Raw genomic sequence first — 10020 nt, 5'->3', positions numbered from 1 at the left:
CTCCAAGTTAGGGAAGTTCTCAGCTATGATTTCTTCAAATACACTTTCTGGTCCTCTGTTCCTTTCAGCACCCTCTGGAACCCCTTTTAAACATAGATTTTTCCTTCTGAGGTTATCATTTATTTCCCTTAACCTTTCCTCATGGTCTTTTGATTTTCTCTATATCCTCTGTTTCAATCCTTGCCATCACCTGTCTTCTATGTCACTCACTTGTTCTTCTACCTCATTAACCCCATCGTTAGGACCTCCAGTTTGGATTGCATCTCATTCAATTGATTTTTAATTTCTGCCTGATTAGATCTATATTCTGCAGTCATGAGGTCTCTTGAGTCCTTTATGCTTTTTTCTAGAGCCACCAGTAGCTTTATAATAGCGCTTCGGAATTGGCTTTCTGACATTGAATGTAATCCAAAATTTGTAACTCTGTGGGAGTGAGGACTGTTTCTGATTCTGTCTTTTGAGGTGAGGTTTTCCTTCTAGGCATTTTGCTCTGTGCAGAGGGGCTGAAAAAAATTTGTATAGGGAAAAGGAGAAAAAGAGAGATGAGAAAAAGTAAAGAAAAAGAAAAAATCAAAAACAAAGAGAAAAAAAGAAAAAAAAAAGAAAGAGAAGAAAAGAAAAAAGAGGAAAAAAAAAGGGGGGGGGAAGCAAACAGAAATCAAAAAACAAAAAACAAAAAAACCAAGGGGGAGTATCCTCTGATTCGGTATACTGTAAATCCCTCAACTTCCCCTGGAACTTTCAAGTGCTGGTTGGTTAATAATTTGTTTCTCCCCTGTCTGTCTAGCTGGTCTTCTGGGGGAGGGGCCGCTGTGCTGATTTTTCGGTGTTAGCACTTGGGGGCCTGGTTCCAGGCTCAGTGAACGATGTTTAAGCTGTGAGGCTCATTGGGGGTTGTTTATCCTGTGAGGCCCCAGGAGGAACAGCAACAGTAGAGGCGGCCAGCTCTGGAGCCCTGGAATCAGCTCCTGCAGTAACTACAGAGATCTCAGTCTCCAGGGGCCTGGATGCTCTGGGGGCGGGGCCGCTGATCTGCTCAGCTTGGGGCAGGAGTGTCCTTGCTGTTCTGGGCCCTCCTGGCTTCTTCCTGTGCCCGGGGGAGCGCCGGATCCTGGGCTGTGTCTGCCACGCCCTGTGCTCCCGGGCCTGCACTGTCGGATTCACGCTCCTGGCTGCGCAGCCCCTTCTGTGTGGAGCTTCTGCCAGAGCTGCCTCCCAGCTGCTCCAGGGGCCGCGCAGCCACCTACCTGCGGAGCTTTTGCCGGAGCCGCTTCTGAGCTGCTCCAGAGTGCAGCTTGGGGCGCTGCAGCCCTTTAGGGAGCTTGGCGGCAGGTGTGGCACTCTCTCACTGGGGCCCAAGTGCTCTGTTAGTGTCCCTGGGAGTCTGAGGTCATCCCCGCCCTCCTGGGATCCTGCTCTAACTCCCTGAGAGCACCTTTCTGTCTGGGAAAATTAGTGAAACTCCTGCTTCTCCAGGCCAGGCTCTACTATCCTAGGGACACTTGCTGCGGCCTTAGCCCAGCTCCTCACGGGTCCCCTCCCCTTGGATGCCTTTTCTGAGGTCGTTAAGCACATTCACGTTCAGAGCTACAATTTAAAGATATGTATTTAGTGTCATCATGATTCCTATTCCATCCCTGATTTGGGGGATTGTTCCCCTGGACTTCCTCTATTACAGAATCCCCATTAGTATTTCTTGCAGAGCTGGCTTCGTGGTCACATATTCTTTCAGTTTCTGCCTATCTTGGCAGCTCTTTATCTCTCCTTCTGTTCTGAATGAGAGCTTTGCTGGATACAGTATTCTTGGCTGCATGTTCTTCTTATTTAGGACCCTAAATATATATCCTGCCAGCCCTTTCTGGCCTGCCAGGTCTCTGTGGAGAGGTCTGCTGTTATGCTAATACTTTTCCCCATAAAATTTAGAGATTTCTGGTTTCTTGCTGCTTTAGGGATCTTCTCTTTGTCTTTCGAATTTGCAAGTTTCCCTATTAAATGTCGAGATGTTGAGTGGCTTCTATTGATTTTTGGGGTGTCTCTCTATTTCCGGGTCTGAATGCCTGTTCCCTCCCCAAATTAGGTATGTTTTCAGCTATGCTTTGTTCAAATATGTATTCTGGACCTCTGTTCCTTTTGGCATCCTCTAGAACCCCCTTTAAACATAGATTTTTCCTTCTGAGGTTATCATTTATTTCCCTTAACCTTAACCTTAACCTCATGGTCTTTTGATTTTCTCTATTTCCTCTGCTTGCTTTCTTGCCATCAACCTGTCTTCTATGTCACTCACTCATTCTTCTACCTCATTAACCTCATCATTAGGACCTCCAGTTTGGATTGCATCTCATTCAATTGATTTTTAATTTCAGCATGATTAGATCTATATTCTGCAGTCATGAAGTCTCTTGAGTCCTTTATGATTTTTTCTAGAGCTTCATAATAGTGCTTCTGAATTGGCTTTCTGACATTGAATTGTAATCCAAATTTTGTAAGTCTGTGGGAGTGAGAATGGTTTCTGGTTATTTCTTTTTAAGGTGAGATTTTCCTTTTAGGCATTATGCGCTGTGCAGAGTGGCCAAAAACTATTAGTATTGGGAAAAGGAGAAAAAGAGAGGAGATAGAAGGAAACAAAAAGAAAAAAAGAAAAAAAGAGAAGAAAAGAAAACTAGAGAACAAAACGAGAGGGGGAGGAAACAGAAATCAAAAAACAAACAAAACAAAACAAAAAAAAGGGGTGGAGTATCCTCTGATTTTTGTATACTGTAAATCCCTTGACTTCCCCTGGAACTTTCAAGTGCTGGTTGGTCAATAATTTGTTTCTCCTCCTGTCCCTCTAGTTGGTCTTCTGTGGGAGGGGCCTTCTGTGCTCATTTTCAGGTGTTAGCACTTGGTGGAGCTGCTCAGCCCCCAGTCTGGTGCAGGGCTCAGTGAAAGATGTTTAAGCTGTTTATATGGTGAGGCCACTGTGAGGCTCAGTGGGGGTTGTTTACCCTGTGAGGACCCAGGAGGGACAACAACAGTGGCAGCGGCCAGCTCTGGAGCCCTGGATTCAGCTCCTGCGGTAACAACGGAGCTCTCAGTCTCCAAGGGCCTGGATGCTCTGGGGGCGGGGCCACTGATCTGCTCAGCTTGGAGCAGGAGTGTCCTTGCTGTCCTGTGCCCTCCTGGCTTCTGCCTGTCCCCGGGGGAGTGCAGTATCCTGGGCTGGGTCCGCGGCGCCCTGTGCTTCCAGGGCCTGCGCTGTCGGATTCGTGCTCCCCGTGCAGCCCCTTCTGCACGGAGCCTCTGCTGGAGCCGCTCCTGAGCTGCTCCAGGGGCCGTGCAGCCCCCTCCCCGTGAAGCCTTTGTCGGAGCCACTTCTGAGTGTGGGGCGCTCTCCCTGGGGCACAGGTGCTCTGTTAGTGTCCCTGGGAGTCTGAGGTCATCCCCGCCCTCCTGGGATCCTGCTCTAACTACCTCAGAGCGCTTTCCTGTCCAGGAAGAATGGTGAAACTCCTGCTTCTCCAGGCCAGGCTCCCCTGTCCTAGGGACAGTCGCCCCAGCCTTAGCCGGTTCCTCGGGGAGCCCCTCCCCCTTGGATGCCTTTTGTTTATTTCTTTGTTCTCCATCTTCCTACCTCGATAGAAGCGTGAACTCTCCTCCAGTTTGGATTCCATCACATTCAATTGATTTTTAATTTTGGCCTGATTAGATCTATATTCTGCAGTCATGAAATCTCTTGAATCCTTCATGCTTTTTCCAGAGTCACCGGGAGCTTTATACTTGTGCTTCTGCATTGGCATTCTGACATCGAATTCTAACCCAATTTCTGTAATTCTGTGGGAGACAGGACTGTTTTTGATTGTTTCTTTGGGGTGAGTTCTCCCTTCAAGTCACGATGCTCAGTGCAGAGTGGCTAAAACAAGTTGTACTGGAAAAAGGAAGGAAAAAAAGAAAAAAAATCCAAATTAAAAAAAAATAACAAGTATGGGTATCCTCTGATTCTATATATACTGTAAGTCCCTTGACTTCCCCTGGAGCTTTCCAGCACTGCTTGGTCAAGAACTTGCTCTTCTTGTTTCCTTCCAGGTGATCTTCTGGGGGAGGGGCTCTTTTTATATTGTCAGGTGTGTGCCCCGGGGAGCTACCCCGCTCCCTGTCAGGGGCACGGCTCAGTGGGAGTTGTTTATCCTGTGAGACCCATGCTTCCTGGCGGTCCCGCTCCCTCCCATGTATAATGTGACTTAGGGGGGAGCAACAACACTGGCAACGGGCAGCTCTTAACCACTGGCGTCAGCTCACGCAGTAACTCCTGCAGATCCCAGTCCACCAGAGACTAAATCCTCCGGATGTGGGGAGCACTGACCTGCACAGTTTGGGGGTGCCTGGCGATAGCAGTGTCCTCGCTGTCCTGTGTCCTCCCGGCACCCACATGTCCCAAGGGGATTGCCGGATCCTGGGCTGTGCCCCCGGCGCCCAGGACTCTGGGGCCTGCGCCACTGGAATTGCTCTCCCAGGGCCAAGCATCCCCCTCCTCGCCATGCAGCTGCTGGAGCTGCCACCTAAGCTACTGCTGGAGCCCACAGGGCATGCGATCCAGCCCTTTTCAGAGCTCGGCCAATGGTGTGTGGCGCGCTGTCCCCACTTCCTCTGTTAGTGACCCTGGAGACCTGAGGTCTCCACTGCCCCTCGTGGGATCCTGCCTGAGTTCCCTGTGAGCGCCTTTCTATCCCGAAGGTTGGTAAAGTTCCTGATTCTCCTGCTCTTTGCTTTCCTGTCCTGGAGTCTCTCCTGCCTGGCGTTAGCCCAGATGCCTGTATGGGTTCTCCCCCACTGGAGTTTATTTATTTATTTTTCCGTCATCCTACCTTGATAGAAGCGCAAACTCTTCTCACTGTAGCCTTCCAGCTGTTCTCCCTTTAAATCTCAGGGCGAATTCGTAGGTTTTCAGGATGGTTTGAAAGTTATCTAGTTAGGTCGGTGGGGACAGGTGATTTCGGGTTCCTACTGTTCCACCATCTTGCTGACAGCCTTGTGTCTCATTATTTTGGTTTCCCATTTTCCCATTCTATTTATACAAAGGAGAAAAAATGAGTGGGAAATATCAGAAAGGGAGACAGAACATGAGAGACTCCTAACTCTGGGAATCGAACGAGAGGTGGTAAAAAGTGAGGTGGGCGGTGGGGGGGTGACAGGGAGACGGGCACATAGGGGTGCGCAGGATGGGAAGAGCACTGGATGTTATTTTATATGTTGACACATTGAACACCAATAAAAAATACATTTAAAAAGAATTTTTAAAAAAGAAGATGCACTTGCAGTGCCAGCTGGCTGCCAATTTCTTGCAGGCTTCGACAAGGTTCTCCAGAGGGCTATAAATCTGCTTTTAATATATGATGCTGTTTCTCCCATAGCGCACATTCACAGGTGCAGAAGTCAGGGCCTGTAACTGGAAGTGCTACTAGTCACTATAACCCTTCATGATCTACTTGCAAAATGTTTACTTTCTGTTCCCACGACTTTATATTCTGCTGGCCTAGAGGTCTCAGTTACAAAGAGAGACACAAAAACAATCCCACTGATCTGGAAATTGAAACTGCTGCCTGGCCACTTTGAGCTCTTCATGCCTCTGAATCAATAGGCAAGGAAGGAAGTTACTATGCTGGCGGGGTGATTAACCCCAAATACCTGGGAGAAATTGGACGAACTCCAACAAGGAGGTTAAGAAGAGCATGTGTGAAAATCAGAGGATCACTTAACACATCTTTTAATATTTAATATTACCTTCATGTTTTCATTTTCATTTCCTTCCATGTATTTTTTTTATACTTTAATTTCCCTCTTCACACATTCATTATGAGCAGGAGGATATTTTTAACCCCCATGTAATTCTGGCCCTTTATCTGATATGTCATTTGCAAATGTCTTCTCCCATTCTATAGGTTGTCTTTTAGTTTTGTTGACTGTATCTTTTGCTGTGCAAAAGCTTCCTATCTTGATGAAGTCCAAATAGACCATTTTTGTTTCTCCGTCTCTTGCCTTCATGGATGTATCTTGCAAGACGCTACTGTGGTCAAGTTCAAAAAGGGTGTTGCCTGTGTTGTCCTCTAGGATATTGATGGAGTCTCGTCTCACAATGAGATCTTTCATCCATTTTGAGTTTCTCTTTGTGTATGGTGCAAGAGAGTGGTCTAGTTTCATTCTTCTGCATGTGGATGTCCAATTTCCCCAGCACCATTTATTGAAGAGACTGTATTTTCCAGTGGAGAGTTTTTCCTCCTTTATCAAATATTATTAGTTGACCGTAAATTTGAGGGTCCACTTCTGGATTCTCTATTCTGTTCCATTGATCTATGTGTCTGTTTTTGGGCCGGTACCACACTGTCTTGATGACCACAGCTTTGTAGTACAACCTGAAATCTGGCATTGTGATGCCCCCAGCTATGGATTTCTTTTTAATATTCCCCTGGCTATTCAGGGTCTTTGCTGATTCCATGCAAATCTTAAAATAATTGGTTCCAACTCTCTGAAGAAAGTCCATGGTATTTTGATAGGGATCCAGTGTCTGGGTGACTCACATGCCCAGGGGCACCAGGGTTAAGAGGGTTCCCAGTCTGAGGGATCCTGGTAGGTGCTGTTCTGGGGACTGAATTTCTCCATGTCCTGCTGTGTTCGAGGGTTTGTGGTGTATGGACGCCCAGTCAGCCAGGGATCTGGAGCATCCATTTGTCCACTACTGAGCTGGGGCAGGCAGCTCGTGGTCTGAGGGCCCGTGTTCCAATGACCCCCACCATGTCCAGTGACGTGGTGACTCCTTGCCCCAGGACTTACTTGTTTCATACCCTTCTCTGCCGGGTGCCTGGAGGCACTGCAAACACTGTACACATGGGGGTGGAGTGGAGGTTTAGGGCATTCATGTGCCCTGTACTGAGCTGGGTTGGGGAGCTCTAGATAAGCAGTGAGTGCCCTGGGTTCCCTCAGAATGGGGACTCACAGCTTTCCTGTGTTGAGCTCCGAGTTGACCCCAGGGGTGTCAGGGAGGCATTTCCCCTCTGCCTGAGTATCCATGGTACCGATTCCCAGTGTCCCGCTCCCACAGTCCACATGGGAATATTTCCGTGAGCAGCCAGGCCAACCTCTCCGTGGGAAATGGGAGCAGGAGTCGCCTGCTGTGGTTTCATGGACTCTCAGGACCACAGAGGGGGATGAATGGATGTGCAAACATGCAGATGGAGCCCAAAGTCTTGGCGAGAGGACTGGGGCAGGAGGGTGGTCCAGGGGTTTGCCATGGGCATGGGCAGAAAACAGGGCAGACAACCTGAGGGAGAGCAGGGAGATCTGTGGCTGAAGTGCCATCATGGGCATCTGCGCGGTTGTCATGCTTTTATATCAACCCAGGTGCATCAGAGTGCCCCTCTGTGATGTCACCGCCATGCTACAGCCAATCACGCATGCTCTCGGAGGGGCCTGGTTCAGGTGGCCAATCACCGTGCAGCTCAGGTGGCCAATGTCAGATGGCTTTCTCCTTGACCCTCCTGATACCGTTGCCTGGAGACAATTTTTTTTTTAATTTTTTTTTTATTTATTTATGTATGATAGTCACAGAGAGAGAGAGAGAGGCAGAGACACAGGCAGAGGGAGAAGCAGGCTCCATGCACCGGGAGCCCGACGTGGGATTCGATCCCGGGTCTCCAGGATCGCGCCCTGGGCCAAAGGCAGGCGCTAAACCGCTGCGCCACCCAGGGATCCCCGCCTGGAGACAATTTTAAACGGAAAACAGAGTAGGAGGGGGGAAGATGGCGGAAGTGTAGGGTCCCCAAGTCACCTGTCCCCACCAAATCACCTAAGTTTCAAATCCTCCTGAAAACCTACGAATTTGGCCTGAGATTTAAAGAGAGAGGGATCCCTGGGTGGCGCAGCGGTTTGGCGCCTGCCTTTGGCCCAGGGCGCGATCCTGGAGACCCGGGATCGAATCCCACATCGGGCTCCCAGTGCATGGAGCCTGCTTCTCCCTCTGCCTGTGTCTCTGCCTCTCTCTCTCTCTCTCTCTGTAACTATCATAAATAAATAAAAATTTAAAAAAAATAAAGAGAGACCAGCTGGAACGCTACAGTGAAAAGAGTTCACGCTTCTATCACGTTAGGAAGACAGAGCAGAGGAAGAAAGAAAGAAACAAAAGGCATCCAAGTGGGAGGGGCCCCGCGAGGACCCGGGCTAAGGCCATGGCAAGTGTCCCCAGGACAGGAAAGCCCCATTCTGGAGAAGCAGGGGTTTCACCAATCTTCCCAGGAGTTGGAGCAGGATCCCAGGAGGGGCGGGGATGCCCTCAGCCTCCCTGGGACACTAACAGAACACCACGGCTGAGCTCCCTAAAAGACTGCAGCGTGCATCTGGGGGGGTTGGGTGTCTGGGACTAGCTTGGAGGCGGCTCAGGCAGCGGCTCCGCTGGGAGGGAGCTGCGCGGCCTGGGCGCAGCTCGGAAAGGGCTCAGAAAGAGGCTCTGTATAGGTGGCTGCACTGCCCTGTGAAATGCTGAGAAGGTCTCCTGCAGAGGCTCCACATGGAGGGGCTGTGCGCCCTGGAGCGTCCTACAGCTCAGGCCTGGGAGCACAGTGCGCCGGGGACTCAGCCCAAGGTGCGGCACTCCCCCCGGGACAGGCAGAAGCCAGGAAGGCTCAGGACAGCAAGGACACTCTTGCTGCCCGGTGGCCCCGAGCTGGGCAGATCAGCGGCCCCTGCCCCCAGAGCATCCAGGCTTCTGCAGACTGCAAACTTCATAGCTACTGCGGGAGCTTAGTCCAGGGCTCCAGATCTGGCCGCCTCTACTGTTGTTGTTCCTCCTGGGGCCTCACAGGATAAACAACTCCCACTGAACCTCACAGTGGACTCAACGGATAGAGGTTAAACATCTTTCACTGAGCCCTGCACCAGGGAGGGGGCTGAGCAGCTCCCCCAAGTGCTAAAACCTGAAAATCAGCACAGCAGGCCTCTCCCAGAGAAGACCAGCTAGATGGACAGTGGAAAAAGAAATTATTGACCAAGAAGGACTAGAAAGTTCCAGGAGAAGCTGAGGAATTTACAGTATACACAATCAGAGGAGACTCCCCATGTTTTTTTTTTTTTTAATTTGGTTTTCTTCCCCCCCTTTTCTTTCTATTATTCTATTCTTTTTTTTCCTTCTTTTCTTCTTTTTATTCTTTTTCTTCTTTCTTTTTCTTCTTTCTCTTCTCTCTTTTTCTGATTTTCCCAATACAAATTGTTTTTGGCCATTTTGCACTGAGTAAAATGACTAGAAGGAAAAATTCACCTCAAAAAAGAATCAGAAACAGCTCTTTCTCCTACAGAGTTACAAAATTTGAATTACAATTCAATGTCAGAAAGCCAATTCTGATGCACAATTATAAAGCTACTGGTGGCTCTCAAAAAAGCATGAAGGATACAAGAGACATCATGACTGCAGAATTTAGATCTAATCAGGCCGAAATTAAAAACAATTAAATGAGATGCAATCCAAACTAGAGGTCCTAAGGATGAGGGTTAACGACGTACAATAACAATGAGTGACATAGAGCACCAGTTGATGGGAAGGAGGGTAACTGGGGAATAAAGAGAAAACGACTAAAAGGTCATGAGGATAGGGTAAGGGAAAAAATAACAGCTCAGAAAGAAAAATGTACATTTATCTGGTGTTACCGAGGGTACCAAAAGGGACAGATGTCCCGAATATGTATTTGAACAAACCATAGCTGAAAACTTCCCTAAATTGGGGAGGGAAACAGGCATTCATATCCTGGAAATAGATAGATCCAACCCCAATATCAATAAAAACCACTCTACACCTGGACATTTAATAGTGAAACTTGTAAATTCGATAGATAAAGAGAATTTCCTTAAAGCAGCAAGAGACAAGTAATCTCTAAATTTTATGGGGAGAAGTATTAGCATAACAGTAGACCCCTCCAAGGGTCCTGGCAGGCCAGAAAGGGCTTGCAGGATATATTCAGGGTCCTAAATGAGAAGAACATGCAGCCAAGAATACTGTATCCA

At 48.5% G+C, this 10020-nt stretch overlaps 1 long non-coding RNA gene across 1 annotated transcript; it reads right to left on the bottom strand.

The window, feature by feature from the left end:
* Positions 1-1624: 1624 nt before the first annotated feature.
* Positions 1625-7355, bottom strand: LOC144320230 (uncharacterized). The gene is made up of 3 exons (XR_013385785.1): positions 5758-7355; positions 4842-5041; positions 1625-3904 (listed from the first exon to the last, which is right to left on the bottom strand). It is a non-coding gene; the product is annotated as an uncharacterized LOC144320230 (long non-coding RNA).
* Between the last annotated feature and the right edge of the window lie 2665 nt (positions 7356-10020).

Source organism: Canis aureus, chromosome 9 (assembly GCF_053574225.1).
Source record: "Canis aureus isolate CA01 chromosome 9, VMU_Caureus_v.1.0, whole genome shotgun sequence".
NCBI classification, from domain to species: Eukaryota; Metazoa; Chordata; class Mammalia; order Carnivora; family Canidae; genus Canis; species Canis aureus.
Note: the sequence above shows the minus strand (reverse complement) of the source record. Positions and strands in the feature narration are given on the sequence as shown.